A 17,369-nucleotide genomic window follows, 5' to 3' on the forward strand; every position below is an offset into this window, starting at 1 on the left:
TCACCAACACTTCACCAGCCTGGTGGTCCTTTTTCTTCTTTTTTTTAAAAATGAGAAGCCAACAGCTGGGACTGGCTTCCTGAACCACCTTCTTTGTTTCTCCCTCAAGTGATGATAAATTCATGGGTTTGCCTAAGAAAAATAAACTCAGGACTTCCGGTTGTTGGATTCCATACTTTGTTCCCCTGATTAGACAAAAGGCTTATTCCTCTTTCAAACACACCGAATTATCCCCAGGTCAGAGTCAAAATCCTTGAAAGAAGTGATAAGTGATAAATCCCACAGGCGCTCGGCTATTCCTAAAAGGGATTCAGGGGTGAGAAAGCAAATCTGGTTCCAATAGTGGTAGCAGAAGTTAAGCACTTTCTAATCCCATTGTGATGGGAAAAGGATCAGAGCCACAGGGTATTCAATGCTGGGATTATTTTTTAGCTTTACTGTTAATATCGAAGATCTTTTTAAACTGTTAAAACGGTCTAATTTTGGATCATTTGAATAATTGAGGGAATAGGCATTCTGGAGAGTTTAGTTTTTTTAATAACCAGAAAATTATTTTCCTTCTAACCCATGTTGAAAATTTCGCTATGATTGTGAGCTATTGTGTAGCAGAAAGAACATTCAATTAAAGTCAGAAGGAAAGGATTTGATTCACTGATTCTTCCACTAACCAGCTGGGTGATCTGAGCCAGAGCTTCCTTCCTCAACCTTCTCCAATTAAAGAGGGGAAGCAGAGGGTCAGGAAGCTGAACGGGACTCCTAAGAAGAGGGTACATCCATGCTAAGACCAAATGCCCGGTGGTGTTAATTTGCAATCTGAAGTCTGAGTTTCTGCTTGAGGACTTTGCCCCAAGGATGGGGCCGAAGAAAACCACTGCTGGTTCAAGTACAAACTCCACCTACTCCAGGTGACCAGGAAAAATCACAGGAGCTGCCTTAACCTAATCCCCTCACCAGTTTGATGGACAAGGTTATGTGGCAAGGATGTCCTCCCACAAGGTGGATTGGACCCTGATTCTGCCACTTACTAGGTGTGAGAACTTGGGAAGGTTATTTAAATTCTCCGATCCTTGAGTTCTTTTTTTTTTTTTTTTTTTTGAACTTTGAATCATGTATTGCTGCCTGTTCTTTGCCGAGGTAAGGAGACTGACATCTCAAGAGATAATGGTTGAGAATGCAGCCAAGCCTTTTATACCCAAGTCTGGTGCTTTCCCTCTGTGGCACTGTGAAGGGGTGGTTCCTGAGTATATGCTCCCCCTGACATTGGTTGGAATCTTCCTCTTCCCCAGCTGTATGAGAGGCAGGAGAATGTGGTAGAAAGAGCACTTGTCTTAGAATCAGAAGCCCCAATCTGATCCATGATTTCTCCATCCACAAATAGGGATTAAAAATAGCTATCTTTTTGTGATCAATAAAAATAATGATATCATGACTTTATGAGAAGGATCTAGAATAATTCCTGGTATACAGTAAGTACAGTCAGCCCTCCATATCCATGGATTCAACCAACCACAGGTCAAACATATTTTTTAAAAATCCAGAATTTTCCCAAAAGCAAAACTTGAATATGCCATGCACTGGCAACTATTTACATAGCATTTACATAGTCTTTACATAGTATTAGGTATTATAAATAATCTAGAGGTGATTTAAGGCATGTAGGAGGATGTGCATAGGTTATATACAAATACTATGCCATTTTATATGAGGGACTTTAGCATGCACAGATTTTGGGATCTGTGGGGGTCCTGGAACCAATCCCATGAAGATACTGAGAGATGATGTACTAAATAAATGGAACCCAGGGTTAAACAGTCTTCCTTCATTTTCAGGCTAAATTGATAATCCAAGAATCATTTGCAAGTGGATTTGGCATCCAGGCAGACACTATAACACCTAGACATATACAGATGCACAATCCACTTACACATGTACACATTCTTGAACACTTTTAATTCACCTGGGCATGATTCCCAGTTCAGTCCTCTAGAAGATGCTCAAAACACATGAGCAAGTGGGTACAGATCCTCCAAATACTGCAAATAAGACATAGTGAGTGAGCAATGCCAACGGCTCATACCATGCTTCAGGGGCACCCATGTGCTAGGAAAGGAAAATGACAAAAGAGAAACAGTTATCAAGGACAACCATTGGAAGGTTGCTAAGAGTGTAAGAAAGTAGGACTGGCATGCATGAACCATTGGGGGAAAAGGTGGGTGGCCAGTGGGAGTTAGAAGAGAAATCTCTCCAAACATCTTAAGAATGGAAAAACAAAATTTCCTAAAACCAATCTATTAGAGAGTGAAACTCTGAAAATAGCTCAAAGAAAAGTGAAAAGGATGGGAGAAAGGAGACCTAACAACAGCAGGGGTGGTCTTATATAGGGTACATTCATAGAAGGGACGGGGAAATGTCTGGAGTCAAAATATGGTGTGGAGCGAGCATCAGAAAAGGGTTGTGAGAAAGTAGGTTTACTTTAGAAACAAAGATCCAAAGCATTTCCAATCCAGACTGTACTCAACTGGATGGAGAACTCACAGCAAAATTAGAGTTGGAAGGTAGAAAATGTAGAGAAGATCTAGTCCTACATGCTAACTTAGTTCTAGGAGGCAAAGCTCCTGCATAAAAAAGTGTGCATAAATGAAGATAGATATTTAAGAGTTTTTAAACAGTAAGGGCAGCTGAATTGTATAATGCAATTTATATATTCTGATATGATAGGGTTACAGCAAAAAGCAAAGAGACATCACAATGGAGAATCCCAATTTTCCTTTTCCTTTATAGACATCAGTCATTTTTATTTGTTGAGCCACCTAGGTCCTCCCAGTCTCACCTGTTTCTCTAGCTCTTGGCTCCTTGTTCTGCGGAAAATGCAACTGATTCCCTGCAGGCACAACCCAAGAGCCCTTATCTCATGACCCTGCTCTGCCTTCTCTGCTCCTACCTTGAGACTTCCCACTGAAACAGTAGGGACCTGCCAGGTAACCCCACGTAGTCAGCCTGAAACTCTGAGGGGGCTGATGCACATTGGGTGAACCTTTGATCAACTAGACACAAGAGCTGGTCATTACATTTCTCTCCTTCCTTCTTCTGGATGGACCGTCCTGGGTATCCAGAAATTGGCAACATGATAACACACCCTCATATTTGCTCTGCCCTCCATCCCTCTTATGACCCTTTCTCTCATTCATGCTTCCCAATTAAATTAGCTTGGTTTACTTTTGATTCAGACTCTTCTCTCTAGGATATCCAGACTAAGATGTTGTCTATGGGGCTTCTAGACTGTAAAGCCCTTCAGGACAAGTATTTTGTGCTTGAACTGAGTGCCAAGCTGCCTATCAAATGCCTGAGATGAATAGAATAAAAGGGCTAAAAGAGGTATAAAGAGACATCAAGTTCAATGCTTGTCCTCTATTAGCTCAAGCTAGAAAAATATCCATGCTCTTGAAGTGCTAAGTAATCTTAAAAGTCAGAGATCACAAGGCTATTATCTGCAGCCTTCATCTCTCTCACACCCTTGTCTCCAGGACTGCACTTCTACAGCCCATGTGGAAATACAGTTATCTTTAGCCCCCTCCAAAGATGTAAACGTCGCAGCCCAGATAGTGAAACCTGTGAAACTGACAAGGAGCATCTGCTGTCCCAACCAGTGGAGCTCCATCAGAGCCCAGGACCCTCCTGCCTTTTCTACCTTCTACTCCCAGGAACCCATCCTAACCTGATTTCCACTAAGGAGTAAGTCTATGGTTCTTATCTCTGTCAGAGCCAACATGGCTTTTATTTTTTTTTAACCTGTCAACCATCTTACAGGTCAGTACTGTTACATACATTCAATTAATATTGTGCAATCAATCTCGAGAACTCTTTCCATCTTGAAAAACTGAAACTCTATACCCATTAAACAACAACCCTTATCCCCCCCACTCCCCAGCCCTTGGCAATCACCATTCTACTTTTTGTCTCTGTGAATTTGACTATTCTAGGAGACTCATATAAGTGGAATCATACAGTATTTGTCTTTTCGAGACTGGATTATTTCACTTAGCATAATGTCCGGGAGGTTCATTTGTGTTGTAGCATGGGTCAGAATTTCCTTCCTTTTTAAGGCTGAATAACATTCCATTGTACATATAGACCACATTTTGCTCATCCATTCATCAGCTAATGAGCGCGTGAATTGCTTCCATCTTTTAGCTATTCTGAATAATACTGCTATGAACATGGGTGTACAAATATATTTGCAAGACTCTGCCTTCAGTCCTTTTGGATATATACTCAAGAGTGGAATTGCTAGGTCATATAATAATTCTATTTTTAATTTATTTGGAAACTACTATACTGTTTTCCATAGCAGCCACACTTTTTGCATTCCCGCCAACAGTGCACCAGAGTTCCAATTTTTCCTCATCCTCGCCAAAACTTATTTTCTTTCTTTCCTCCTTTCTTTCTTTCTCTTTTTCTTTCTTTCTTTCTTTCTTTCTTTCTTTCTTTCTTTCTTTCTTTCTCTTTCCTTTCTTCCTTCCTTTCTTTCCCTTTCTTTCTTCCTTCCTTCCTTCCTTCCTTCCAGTGCAGTTGGTGGTCCAACACTTGTTTTTTATAACAAATAAGCCACTTTGCCTACTCCTATCTATATTCATAATATACAAATAATATACTGAATAGGAACAAAATAAAATTCATAGAAATATAGGTATTTCAATAGGTCAGTGCTCAGGTATAACTGTACTAAAAGAAAAAAAAAACATTCTGCAAATTTCCCACGTGCCCCAGTGCCTCCTAGGAAGTGGCATTGCCCCAGTTGAGGGTCACTGCCATTGATGACTCATAGGAGTCAATGTATTATCCCTCCCAGAGATGTTTGGACTTGGATATGACTCAAACCTTAAGCCTAAAGAGATTTAGCCTATTGACCTTAAAAATGAAACTGTTATTTTACCAGCAAAAATGGGTTTATTCAGGAATAGCAGAGAATTGCAATTCACGGACAGCAAGCCATGGCAAAAACCACAGGCAAATCCAAGAAACAAAGGAGAGGAACATTATTTTATAGAGAAAAAGGAGGACATCAGGAGGGGTGGTTTGAAAAGAAAGTCCATTGGAGAAAAGTCAGAGTTCAGGGTGGTTCAGGGCGGTTTCTCTTTGGCTGAGTTGCTGGGGGAGTCGATTTCTTACAGGAAATACAACCACCATCTTTTCCTGTAATTGATGATTCTTTCCTGTCCATGGTTCTTCTGTCAGGGTCTGTAATTGACATCCAGTGGTTCTGGGTGAGAACTCCTCTCCTGGCCTCCCAACTACATTTTAGCAAGGTTCCTTTCTTGATTTTCACAAGCCTGATTGCTCCTGGGCCACTGGCAGGTGAGCAAGGAGGGTGGGATTGGAACCCAGTCTTCCAGCTTGGTCCTACGCTCCTGCCAGTATACCACACTACCTCGCAAGGATGTCCCCTGTTCTTACACCTGAAGAGATGGCTGAACATGACTAGAGGCAGCTCCCTCTCTGGGGTGATTTGAATGTCCTCCTTCCTGAAGGCAGAGGAACGACTCACAGAGGAATCGCTGAGATCAGCCCAGACTACAAGGGAAGAGATGAATGCAGACCCAGGTCCAGCATAACGGGTGTTTCTCCAGCCAGAAAAGAAAATCCTGGAAAGCCCTGGGCCACAGATTCCTACCCAGAGTTAACAAATCAACTGATATCCCTTCTGCTCTGAGTCAGAAGCATTTGAGCAATGCAGGGCAGTGAATTTTCCACGTTTAAGTCCAATATCATGAGGAATTTCAATTCCCCAAATCCCTTCTCTCTTTTCAGCCAGCTGTCTCCTTTCTTCAGATTGCTCTTTGTGTGGAGGCCTCTCCAGACCAGTCGGCCCCTATCATGGAAATGATTCTGTTTCCCATTAGAAGGGAAAAGAAAATTCACCCACTGAACCACAGCAAATTGCAGTGACAGCGTGGAGACCCTGGAGAGGCGCCATATTGATTAAAATGTTCAAGTGAGTAAGGAAGGGGCCTGGGGAGAAAGAGCGGGAGGGGATGGGGGAGGAATGGGATGGAGGAAGAAAAGGCGGGGGAAGAAGCATCCAGCTTCTGGCAGTCTGTCCCCCTTGGTATCTTCCAAAGAGATGTGGTGGACCCACCAGGAGAAAAGGCAGTTGGAGAGGAGAGGGTCAGACAGGCACCGCTGCACGTCCCTTGCAGCTCCTCCCTCAGATGGAGCACTCCACTATCGCCCCCTGGTGGGGACCAGTACTGCCAGGTGCAGCCAGGAACTCTGCAGAGCGGTCCCTAAGTGTGGGGCAGCCGCCACCAGGCTGCCGGGCGCTGCCCGGACCTGCAAGGGGTGCCTGGGGGTATTTCCCAGAAGCCCTGAATCCTTCTAAGTGACCCTGGGAAAAAGGAGTCCATCACAAGGGTCAGCTTAAAAGGTTCTCTCTTCATGAACAGTCATCTTCAGACGGAGTGGTAATAGCTCACGTGGTCACTGCACTTGACAGTTTACAAAGTACATCATCTTATCTCATCCTCACTGCCTCCCAATACGGGAGCAATTACTGTCTTTGTTTTAACAGATGAAGAAACAGTTCAGTGAGATTAAGTGATTTGCCCAGAAGAAAATAGGAAACCACAGTGCCTCGCCTTACATGGGGGCCCAGCTCTCAGCATTTATAAAGCACCCTCCAGACCCCAAGGGGGAGGGGTCTAATCCCCCCTTCCCGCCTCCCCCTACTCGTGTGTGTGGCCACCACATCAGCTCTCCCACCCCCAGCACCTGCCCCCCAAGATCATGCTCTGGAGTCGTGGGACTGGTCTGCCTGTATAGTCTCCACATGCTTTCTTGGGGGCAGAAATCAGAACATTCCCAAGAATTGGAACATTCCCAACATGTCCCTCAATCGGAACATTCTCAAGAGGAAGCGATTCACTTAACAAACATTTTTTGAGTTCCTATTAGAAACTGAGGCATTCCTACTAGAAACTAGGGGATTCAGTGACTTTAAAAAAAAAAATCTCAGGTCCAATGGGCCCCAAATTATTCTCTCCACTCAACAGAGAAACAGCAGACTCAGAAAGAGCCAGCAGGGACTTCCCTAGCGGTCCAGTGGTTAGGACTCTGGACTTCCACTACAGGAGGCGTGGGTTCGATCCCTGGTCAGGGAACTAAGATCCCATGTGCCATGTGGCAAGGCAAAATAACAAAACAAAACAAAACAAACAAAAGAAGAGCCAGTGGCCTCAATCACGGCACAAATCAACCAGCCAGACAGGAGACTCTGCACTCACTATGTCACCTGCATTCAGGGGCCAATCTCCTTTGCAAGGAGGCACGGAACTTTGGGGAACTTTGCAGAAATTGTGGGGACCCCCCCAGACCCGGGGACTCTCCTGCTCAGAGGGATTGTGACGATCCCTCCAGACCCACTCTCGCCCCAGGGGCAGTGGAATGGGATTCAGAGACAGCCGTCCCAGGTTTGAATCCCACTGCTGATCAGAAGTGCAAGCTCAGGCCATCCCTTCCTGCCTCTGGGCATCGGGGTCCCCAGGTGTGATGTGAGGGGTGGAATGAGCTGGTTTCCTCTCCCTGCCTCACTTGCTGGCCGAGAGCAAGGCAGCCTCGTGGGAGGCTCCCCTCCCTCACCGGCTGCTGCTGAGGGTGTGGACTGAGTTCATCCGTGTCCCAAGACAGAGGCAGCTGTCCCCCTCCGATTCCTTCATCACAGGCGCTGACAGACTCTCCTGGGCAAGGTTCCTGGCACCGCCTCTCTGGGGAGCATCTCCAGTCCCTGCCCGTCCTCATCAAATGCAGATTTCTGGAGTGTGAGCTTGGAAGAGGCCCCTGGAAGGTCGTGGAACACATGGTCCCCAGGCCCCTGGGGGATCGTGTTCTGACTGCGGGCCACCTCCCAAGACACCCGGCCAAGCAGGTCAGTGTCACGTTCCCACCCTTCATTCAATGCCTAGGGGCAGGCCGTTTAACTAGCGGCTCGGCAGCTTTGCATCTGTGGCGGTACCGGCCCCTGCATGAAACTTAGGTGATATTTTTATGTTGCCTATATTTGGGGACCACCTGTTATGCTATGAGTGTGGGGAGGAGGAGAGCCTTGAATCTACACAAATCACATCCTCTTTATACCACCAGACACTGGTTTTAAGCAGTTATTCTATACCAGCTCTTATTCTAAGTGCTTTCCATACCCATTTGCTCCTTACAACAATCCCATGAGTGAGTATGATGAACCCCATTTCACAGACAAGAAAGCTGTGCCTTAGAGTGAGCGAGCAGCTTGCCGGCTTTTGGACCAGGTCTGATGCCTCACTCTTGTCCACTGTACCCCAGCTTTGTTGGGGTAACAAATCACCCCTTGCCCAAAACCACGGCAGACCACAGAACAGCCTATCAGTTAAGTGCCGCAATTAACTGCCCAGCGCGAGTGTGGGGTTGGGAGGAAGGAGAGAGCAGTGTAGGATGGAGCTTTCGAGAAGGTTCCCCTGGGGAGGGTGCGTGGGGCTGGCGCCTCCAGGGCAGGTAGGATTTCTGCAGATGGAGCAGGGAGGCAGGTAGGAGCGGGGAGAGCAAGAGCATGGGGGCGGGGGGCGGGGTACAGGAGCCCAGAAGGTGGGGGACACTTCATTCTCACCCTTCCTACTCACTGTCCTCACGGCTTGATTTCCAGATGCTTCTGAGTCTCTGCAAGATGCTACACTCTGTGGGGGTCACAGACAAAAGCCTGCTTTCTGACCGGCCAGTGGGAGACAGGAAGGTAAAGAGGGTGCGACCCGAGGATGCTCTGTACTTATCTGTCAGGTTGTTCGACTGTGGTTTTCAACCATTTTTTTCAGATGCTGGATTTGGAGGCTGTAGATGGGAAGGAACTAAGCTGCACCCCAGAATCACTGCACTCATCTCGTGGTGACTTTGCAGCCCCGGTTTTCTCTCGGACACGCACAGCAGAATTCTCGCGTGTTCTGATGACAGGTTGTCCTCGTGCTGTGCCTCTCACCTGTGCTACGTCTCAGTTCACTTGGGCATCACCAGGACAGTATGTGTCCTCAATGAGCACAATGCCAGTTTTAGACACTGATCAAACTTTGGCAGCTCACCTGTGAAGGGGTTGGAGTGCACCTGGGCACTGTGACTGAGGGTGAAAGCCACGCCTCCTCCATGGCTGAGAAACTAGAATCCTGCTGGTGAGGACCAAGGTGGACAGCAGAGTAGATCTGGGGTAAAGGATGCTGAGTCCTTAGCCAACCCGCAATGGGCAGGATTGGGATTCTGGCTTTCAGATGTAGCATCACCACTAACGCATGTGGCCAAGTGCTAATTTCACCACCATGACTTCTTAGAATCAGGGTTGGAGACTCAAAGCTCTCCTTCAGGTTCACCCTGCTTCCTCTGCCCCTGCAACACACCCACAAGCCACATGCATTCAGAAATAGAAAAGGTCAAGCCGCAAACCCTGCCCCAACTGTTCCGTCCCCTCGGAGTTATTTTTAGGTTGGAAAAGACCCTTTTCCTTCTGACTCACGGTCTTGCTGACAAAAATGGAGACAGCTAAATACAAGAGTCATTCCTCATGTCATGTTCTCTTATCAAAGAGGCCCTTGTGACTGCACCCTCCCCTCCCCCTGACCCCCCCCCCCCACCAATTCCTTTGCTCTGTGGGCACTTCTGCAGACCAGGGTGCCAAGGCCAAGTAATCCCCTCCTTACCCTCCAACTGTCCCCCACCCCAGCCTCCGTTCACCCCTGCCACACACTTCAGTGTAAGGAGACTTAGTTTAACATCTTAGACGATGTTACTATGTATTTTGCTCATTTGGCTTTGGAGATCCCCTGTGTATGGAGGAGACTAGGGCTATAAAGAGGACTGGGAAACCAAGGTAAGTTACTGGAAAATTACTGGTTTAGTTATTAGTCTCTTAATACTGTTATAGCCCAGGGAATTTGCAAAGTGTGTTGGAACCAAAGAGTGCTTGCTCGTGAGAGCCAGTGAGCACATCCTGCTCTAAATAAAGATTCTGACAAGCTCCTGGTCCCTTTCCTGGACCTTGGTCAAACCCAATCCTTAGCTCCACTAACCCCACACCTTTCTTCTGCAACCTTCTGGTCAGCGTATTGCTCATTGGTCTCTCTGTAGTGAGAGAGACATTAAGGCACCATGTCTATTTGCCTATTATTCTTTTTCTAGAAAAAGGACTAAATGGTTTTTTTAAAGTTTAAGACTAGAGGCTAAGACAGAGACGCCTGAATCTTCTGTGGGCTTCTGTTCTCCGCGTCTTCTGTCACGTGGAGAACACACACCTGGTTGTAAACATCCCAAATTCTATGAGAAATGATCACATCTGTCACCAAAATGTCTCCCGTTTTTCTAGCAAACTCCTCCGCGTCTCTGATTTCATGTAATGTTCGTACGAATCTTGGGAAACAGGTGTTACTGTCCTCATTTTACAGACGAGCAAATTGAGTTTCAGAAGAGGCTGAGTCTTTGCTCAAGACCACTGGGCTCTTATAGGACATGAAGCAGCCTTGACCCCAAGTCCGCTAACCTCTAGCTGAGAATCCTTCAAGCCAGTGACCGTGAAACAAACATCTGTGGGCTAGGAAATGCTCATGAAGATGAGTTTCTACAGTTTCTGGCTGGGGACTGTTGCTGTGCCCCAAAATTACAAATGTGCAAAGTCTTCCAGACTCTTCCAGGCAATCTCCCAACTTTCCTGGGAAGCTGTCCCCCAAGGTCACAAGGACCCAGGATTGCAGAGGAGAAAAGCCCAGGCGCACAGCTGGCTTGCCTGCCACCCTCCCACCTCCACTCCCATGGAAGAGAAACCCAATCTCCTCAGCCCAGTGTTTGGGGTCCTGGGACCCTTGGCCTGGCAGTGGCCAATGGGATTATCTTTACTGGCCTTTCTGCCATTGTTAAGCCTCTGGGGAAGGGAACCAGATGTCCCCATTTGACCAGCCTTTGCCATTGTGTCCAGCAAGGTCCAGCTGTTCCAGGCTCTGTTCACAGAGCCTACCATTTATCTTGGATTTCTTAGTGCCATAACCAAGCTGCCGGAGGAGAAAAGGATGCTCTGTTCCTGACATCAGGGGGAAAATATGAATCGGGAATCCAGGAAATGCTGCAAAGCATTGTTTTTTTCCCAACATGCACCCACCCCTCCCTTCTCTCCCCACAGAACCAGGGAGGCATGCTTTGCTTTCCTTCCTTGAAGAATGTGATCCAGGTATCTCTCCTTTCAGAAAAGATTTTCCAACCATTTCTGAAAATCTGCTGCATTTTGGGGTCAAACGCATTAAGAGATTAGCTTTCGGGTGTTAGTTCCATGTCACTAGAGAATTAGGGTAACACAGCTGGATGGATATCTTAGCTCTACAGATCTACCAAGGAGAACTTTAGGTCCCGGGAAGTATTAAGGACCTTCAGCCATTCACTTCCCCTCTTACCCAAGTGTAATTTCATATTTCTTTCCAAGAATTGGAATAAGATGCCACTCTAGCTTGAGAATGATCAAGATAGGAAGTCAAGTTGTCTTAGGTTAACATGGGTGGAGGGTTGAAGGGAAATTCACACTGCTTGGGAATTCAGGGTCCCGTGTTCTAGTTCTGACTGCATCCAGACTTGCTGAGTGGGTTGGGTACCCACTGGCTGCTCATGTCACAAAGATTTTGCATCTCATGCTAATACTAGGTAGCTTCCATGCAGACATATACAAGCAATGTGGTCTTTCCCCGGGACCAAATTGATGGATCAGGGCTTGGTTCCTGACCCAGACTGGACCAATCAGAGTCCCTTCTCCAGGAACTTGGGCTTGGCATTTGGAAGGCCCATCTCCCTTGGGTTGCTCTCTTAAACTGATGAGAGGTGCTGATGGCAGCCACGTTCTCCACCAAATAACCTAGACAGCAGAGACAGTCGTGCAGAGAGAGAAGAATAAAGCAGATCTAAAGAGAAAAAGAAATGTCGGCTCTCTGCATTTATGCATTTTTCTTCAAGAATTCGTTTAATTCAGCTTAAACAAAAAAGGTGATTTATGAGCCATGCTAAAATTAGTGGGCACGTTTTTAAGGAGGAAAAAAATGATATTTGTATGAACTCAAAGTAAATTCACCAATTACAATGGGAAAAATAGTCATGTTAGAGAGAATAAACCTGGCAAATATCACCTTTAGACAGTGATCAAGATTACACCTGCGGTAATGGGATGTATCAGCATCACGAATCCCCTGATATGATGCACCGAAAAGACAGAGCATCATTTCTCAAAAGTCTGTAGCCTTAATTCAAAAATGTTACCGCGAGAAAACATCAGAGAAACCCAAATTGAGAGTTTACAAAATGTCTGACACTTCTTTAGAAGTGTCAAGATACAGAAGACAAGACTGAAACTGTCCCAGGTTGGAGGAGACGGAGCAGTTAAATGCAATGTGAAATCTGAGATTAGATTTTGGAACAGAAAGAGGGCCTTAATAGGAAAAATGGTGAAATCTGAATAAAATCTACAGTTCAGTTAACATCACTGCACCAATGCTAATTTCTTAGTTTTATTCATCGTGCTATGATTACGTAAGATGTTGACATTAAGGAAAATTGGGTAGAGGGTATGTGGGAATTCTCATGATTATCTTTGCAAGTCTTCTGTAAATACAAATTAGCTCAAAATAAGCAGTTTAGAGGTGGTGGTGAGGGTTCTTACCAAGAGAAGGATCCCTTGTGGAATTCAAGGGCATGGATATAGTTGAGTCTCAGGCTCACGTTATCTCCAGTGACTTCTGTTTATTACAATCAAAAACGTCCGAATAGTGCACCCTGGATAAGCCATTAGAATTCTCAGCACCTCAGATGGACCCTTCCCTGAGCCCACACAGAACAGTGAACTGAATGTTTAGCACCTTACAAGTTACAAAGCATCATCACTGTCCTCTCCTCCCAGCCCACACAAGCCAAGTTTGAGGACCAAATGGGAACTGTGCTCCTACAAGGACCTGGAAGAAAGAAATGCGAATCTCATTTAATCATCTCGGCAATAGAGGTGATAATTTTCTCAGTTGAATTATGGGCTTTTAGAACTAGGATGTCATCCAATGATCATCCAGCAACTTGGAAGTCATCTGTAACTAGTGACAGCGAGTAAGCTCCCATCTACAGCAGGAGATCCTTGCACATTCATGCCTAGCAATGCAGCGTGCTTCCAGTGATGGAGGGACTCAGCACTGGACTCAGCCTTTTTGTTTCCCAGTCATGTCTCTGCTCTTTAGGGAGATTTTCCTGTGCACAGGGTGATAGTCAACATCCCGGTTTGCCTGGGACAGTCCCAGTTTATGCCTGTTGTTCAGGTGTAATTATGACTAGTGTTCCGTTTACTCTCAGAAGTGTGCCAGCTTAGATGATGGGTCACCTTCTTATGCTAAAAAAAAAGCCTCCTCTTAGTTAAATATGAGGACTAAAATGCCATCATAGAGAATAAGTCAACCTCTTTTTCAATAGTGTTTCAAATACTTGAAAACAGCTGCCTTGCCCACTCACATGCCAAATAGTCTCAGGTCACCCAACTAAGCTTCATAAGTCATGGTTTCCAGAATCCTCACCACCCTCATAAACCCCCATATGCTCTGAAGACTAAGGCCAAAATAGAATGCAAAACCCCAGATGTGGTTTGACCAATTTTGAAGCATTAGAATTATTGTATCATTTTCCTATCAATCTTCTTAAGATATCCTTAGCCAGCATTATGTACAATGCAGAAACCAGAGGCCAATTAAATGAACGACAATAGGGGAATAATTAAATTTTTAGAGTATAATTATACTATGAAATATTATGTAGGCATTAAAATAATATGGCAGAATAAAAAGTATTTAAGACCCAGAAACAAAGAATGGCGTATGGAAAGGGAAAACCAGTAAGGTTACAATGGGGAAACCTAGCAGACACCCCCATAACCAAGTGGAAAGTCATGTCCCCTCGGACATGATGTGGTGGCAAGGGCACATCTCCTCTGTGGTCTTCTTCCCATTAACCCAGAACCTCTGTCTAATCATGAGGAAACATCAGACAAAACAAACCAAGGGGCATTCTACGAAATACGTGACCAGTGTTCTTGAAAACTGTCAAGATCATGGGAAACAAAGGAAGGCTGAGAAACTAGGAAACGAAGGAGACATGATGCTTAAATGTGACGTAGTATCTTGTATTGGATTCTGGAACAGAAAAAGGATACTAATAGAAAAACTGGTAACATCTGACTATAGTCTGTCATTTAGTTAATAATAATATAGCCATGTTCATTTTTTATGCTTTGACAAATACAGCATGGATATCTGAGACGTTAACCTTAGGGGAAGCTGGACAAAGGGTGTTCGGGAGCTCTGTACTATTTTTGCAACTTGTTTGTAAATTATCTAAATAAAACATTAGTTAATAAGAGTAAAAATCTCTACGTATCTCATGATTCCAGTTTTGTTTAAATAGACCCACCTGGGATGGACCTAGAGTCTGTCATACAGAGTGAAGTAAGTCAGAAAGAGAAAAACAAATACCGTATGCTAACACATAGATATGGAATCTAAAAAAAAAAAAAAAAGATTCTGAAGAACCTAGGGGCAGGACAGGAATAAAGACACAGACGTAGAGAATGGACTTGAGGACACGGGGAGGGGGAAGGGGAAGCTGGGACAAAGTGAGAGAGTGGCATGGACATATATACACTACCAAATGTAAAATAGATGGCTAGTGGGAAGCAGCCGCATAGCACAGGGAGATCAGCTCGGTGCTTTGTGACCACCTAGAGGAGCGGGATAGGGAGGGTGGGAGGGAGACGCAGGACGGAGGAGATATGGGGATATATGTATACGTATAGCTGATTCACTTTGTTCTACAGCAGAAACTAACACACCACTGTAAAGCAATTATACTCCAACAAAGATGTTAAAATAAATAAACAGACCCACCTGTGCACACTCATGTGCACATATGTATTGAAAAAAGGCCAGAAGGAAATACAGCAGAATATTAGACACAGTGTGTGTGAACCCAGCCCTCTTGCGTGAGCAGCGTCCACTGGGGAAACTCGTGGAGACTGGACGGGGCGATGAGCAAACCCCATTGCTCCCTGCTTCCTAGGGCAGCCCCAGAGAAGTGGAGGGTCCAGGACAGGCATCAGAGCTCCTGGGTGGTGGGTTTGAGTCTGATTAGGGAAGCACTGGCCTGGTGTGATCAGGGGCCAGGATACAACAGCAGGACAACATGGTAGGACCTGGGCTCCCATCCCCTCTGGCCAGCTCAGCAGAGCACCAGGCTCTCCCCTCTTAGAACGGGGGAGCTGGTTCAAGCTTTTTGGGTCCTGTTGAGTGACAGGGCAAGCTGTTGGTAAGATTCGCTACATCAGTGTTTAGGCCTGGGAAGCACCAGCCAGAGTGACCTCTTGGCACTGGTGGTAGATGGTTGCCATGGAGCTGGGCAGGCGGCTGCCTCCTTCTCTGGGAGGCCAGCTCACAAGGGCTCGGTCTGGGATGAGCTAACCCTTGCCACTCACCCACCACCCTGATGCAAAGGGGAGGCCTCTAGACCTCACGGCCACCCTGTCGGCATCTGTACCACTTCTGCCCCGGAGGGCTGTGAGGCTGGACGCAGACATCACCGTAGGGCGCCCTGGAGGATGGTTAGGAATGGCTCAGTGACCCTCCTGGGTCAGATCCTGTTCACCAGAGACAGAGCAGGGAGTGCCGTTTAAACGATCCTTGTTTCTTGGCCCTGAGCTTGAGTCTGGGAAACAGAACAAGGCCAGCATTTATGGCTGCAGTGAGAAAAGAGTGTGGAGGATCCTCAAAAAATTAAAAATAAAACTACTGCAGGAAGCAGCCGCATAGCACAGGGAGATCAGCTCGGTGCTTTGTGACCACCTAGAGGGGTGGGATAGGGAGGGTGGGAGGGAGGGAGATGCAAGAGGGAAGAGATATGGGAACATGTGTATATGTATAACTGATTCACTTTGTTATAAAGCAGAAACTAACACACCATTGTAAAGCAATTATACTCCAATAAAGATGTTAAAAAAAAAAAAAAAAAACTACTGCAGGAGCCAGCAATACCACTTCTGGGTATTTATCCAAAGAAAACAAAAACACTAACTCAAAAAAAAAAAAAGCACTCCCTCTCATTGCAGCATTATTTACAATAGGCAAGATATGGAAACAACCTAAGTGTCCATCAATGGATGAATAGTAAAGAAATGTTGGTGTATATGTTTATAGTGGAATATTACTCAGCCTTGGATGAAATCTTGCCCATTTGTGACAACATGGATGGAACTCAAGGGTATTACGCTGAGTTAAATAAGTCAGACAGAGAAAGACAAATACCATATGATTTCATTGATGTGTAGAATCTAAAAATAAATAAATAAAAAAAATTAAAAACCAAGCTCATAGATACAGAGAACAGACTAGTGGTTGCCAGAGGCTTGGTTGGGGGAGAAATGGGTGAACTGTTTTTGTTGTGTTTTAGTTTAAATAAATTGAAAGCAAAGGAAAAAGGACACCCTATGTAACCAAAATAAATATTCATCACATCTGACGAGACACAATAGTAATCGTCTTAATGAGTTTTTGCATCATTTATGACCCAAGCCATATTCCGATTTCCGTAATTGTTCCCCAAATAGATTTTGTAGTTTTTCAAAACTGTTCGCACTAGGATCTCACCTAGGACCACAGGCTGCCCCTCTGGTTGAGTCCTGTCCCTTAAATTTCTTTTCCTCTGTAACGGCCTCTGTTTAGATACTGCTGATTTGCCAAGCGCTCAGGATAGTTGTTCAGTGGAATGTCTCATCTTCGAGATTTGCCCCAGTGCTTTGTCATGGTATTTACCTTGTTTCTACTTTTTCCCTTTATTATCTCTCTTTTTGATATATCATTCTGATACTTAGAAGGGCAAAAAAAAAAATCAAGTCTGCAGGCTATTCTAGCAGCCTATTTTTGGATTATCTCTAGATTTAATGCATTTGAGTAATCCCTGGATGAATGACCAAGGGCCATCAAGAGTAGAAAAAACAACAGCCTTAACAACTTTCACTATGAGCAAAGACTAAGAACTGCAGGCACAGGGCAGCTTTGTGAAATGGATGCCAATATACAGATTAAATTTGGGGGTTTTGTCTAACAGGTGTTATCGTATTAGATGGGGCTTTGGGAGACAAGTTCTGATTGGACACTTCAGTCTTTCCAGAGTCAAAGTGTAAAGGAGCTAGGCTTAGCTGCTTAGGCAACCAACAATATAAGACTGATGAGTCTTACATATAAATTCAGGAGTCAGGGACACTCCGCAGGATGCTGAGTGGGTCAAGCTTTATCCTGGTTGCAGTGGGAACCGTG

At 45.2% G+C, this 17,369-nt stretch overlaps 1 long non-coding RNA gene across 1 annotated transcript; it reads left to right on the top strand.

Moving 5' to 3' along the window:
* Nucleotides 1–5,862: 5,862 nt before the first annotated feature.
* On the top strand, nt 5,863–9,872 carry LOC130709261 (uncharacterized). Its single transcript, XR_009009779.1, has 4 exons — nt 5,863–5,992; nt 7,718–7,921; nt 8,672–8,758; nt 8,838–9,872. It is a non-coding gene; the product is annotated as an uncharacterized LOC130709261 (long non-coding RNA).
* Nucleotides 9,873–17,369: the final 7,497 nt, after the last annotated feature.

The sequence above is a fragment of the Balaenoptera acutorostrata genome, chromosome 11 (genome assembly GCF_949987535.1).
Source record: "Balaenoptera acutorostrata chromosome 11, mBalAcu1.1, whole genome shotgun sequence".
NCBI lineage: Eukaryota > Metazoa > Chordata > Mammalia > Artiodactyla > Balaenopteridae > Balaenoptera > Balaenoptera acutorostrata.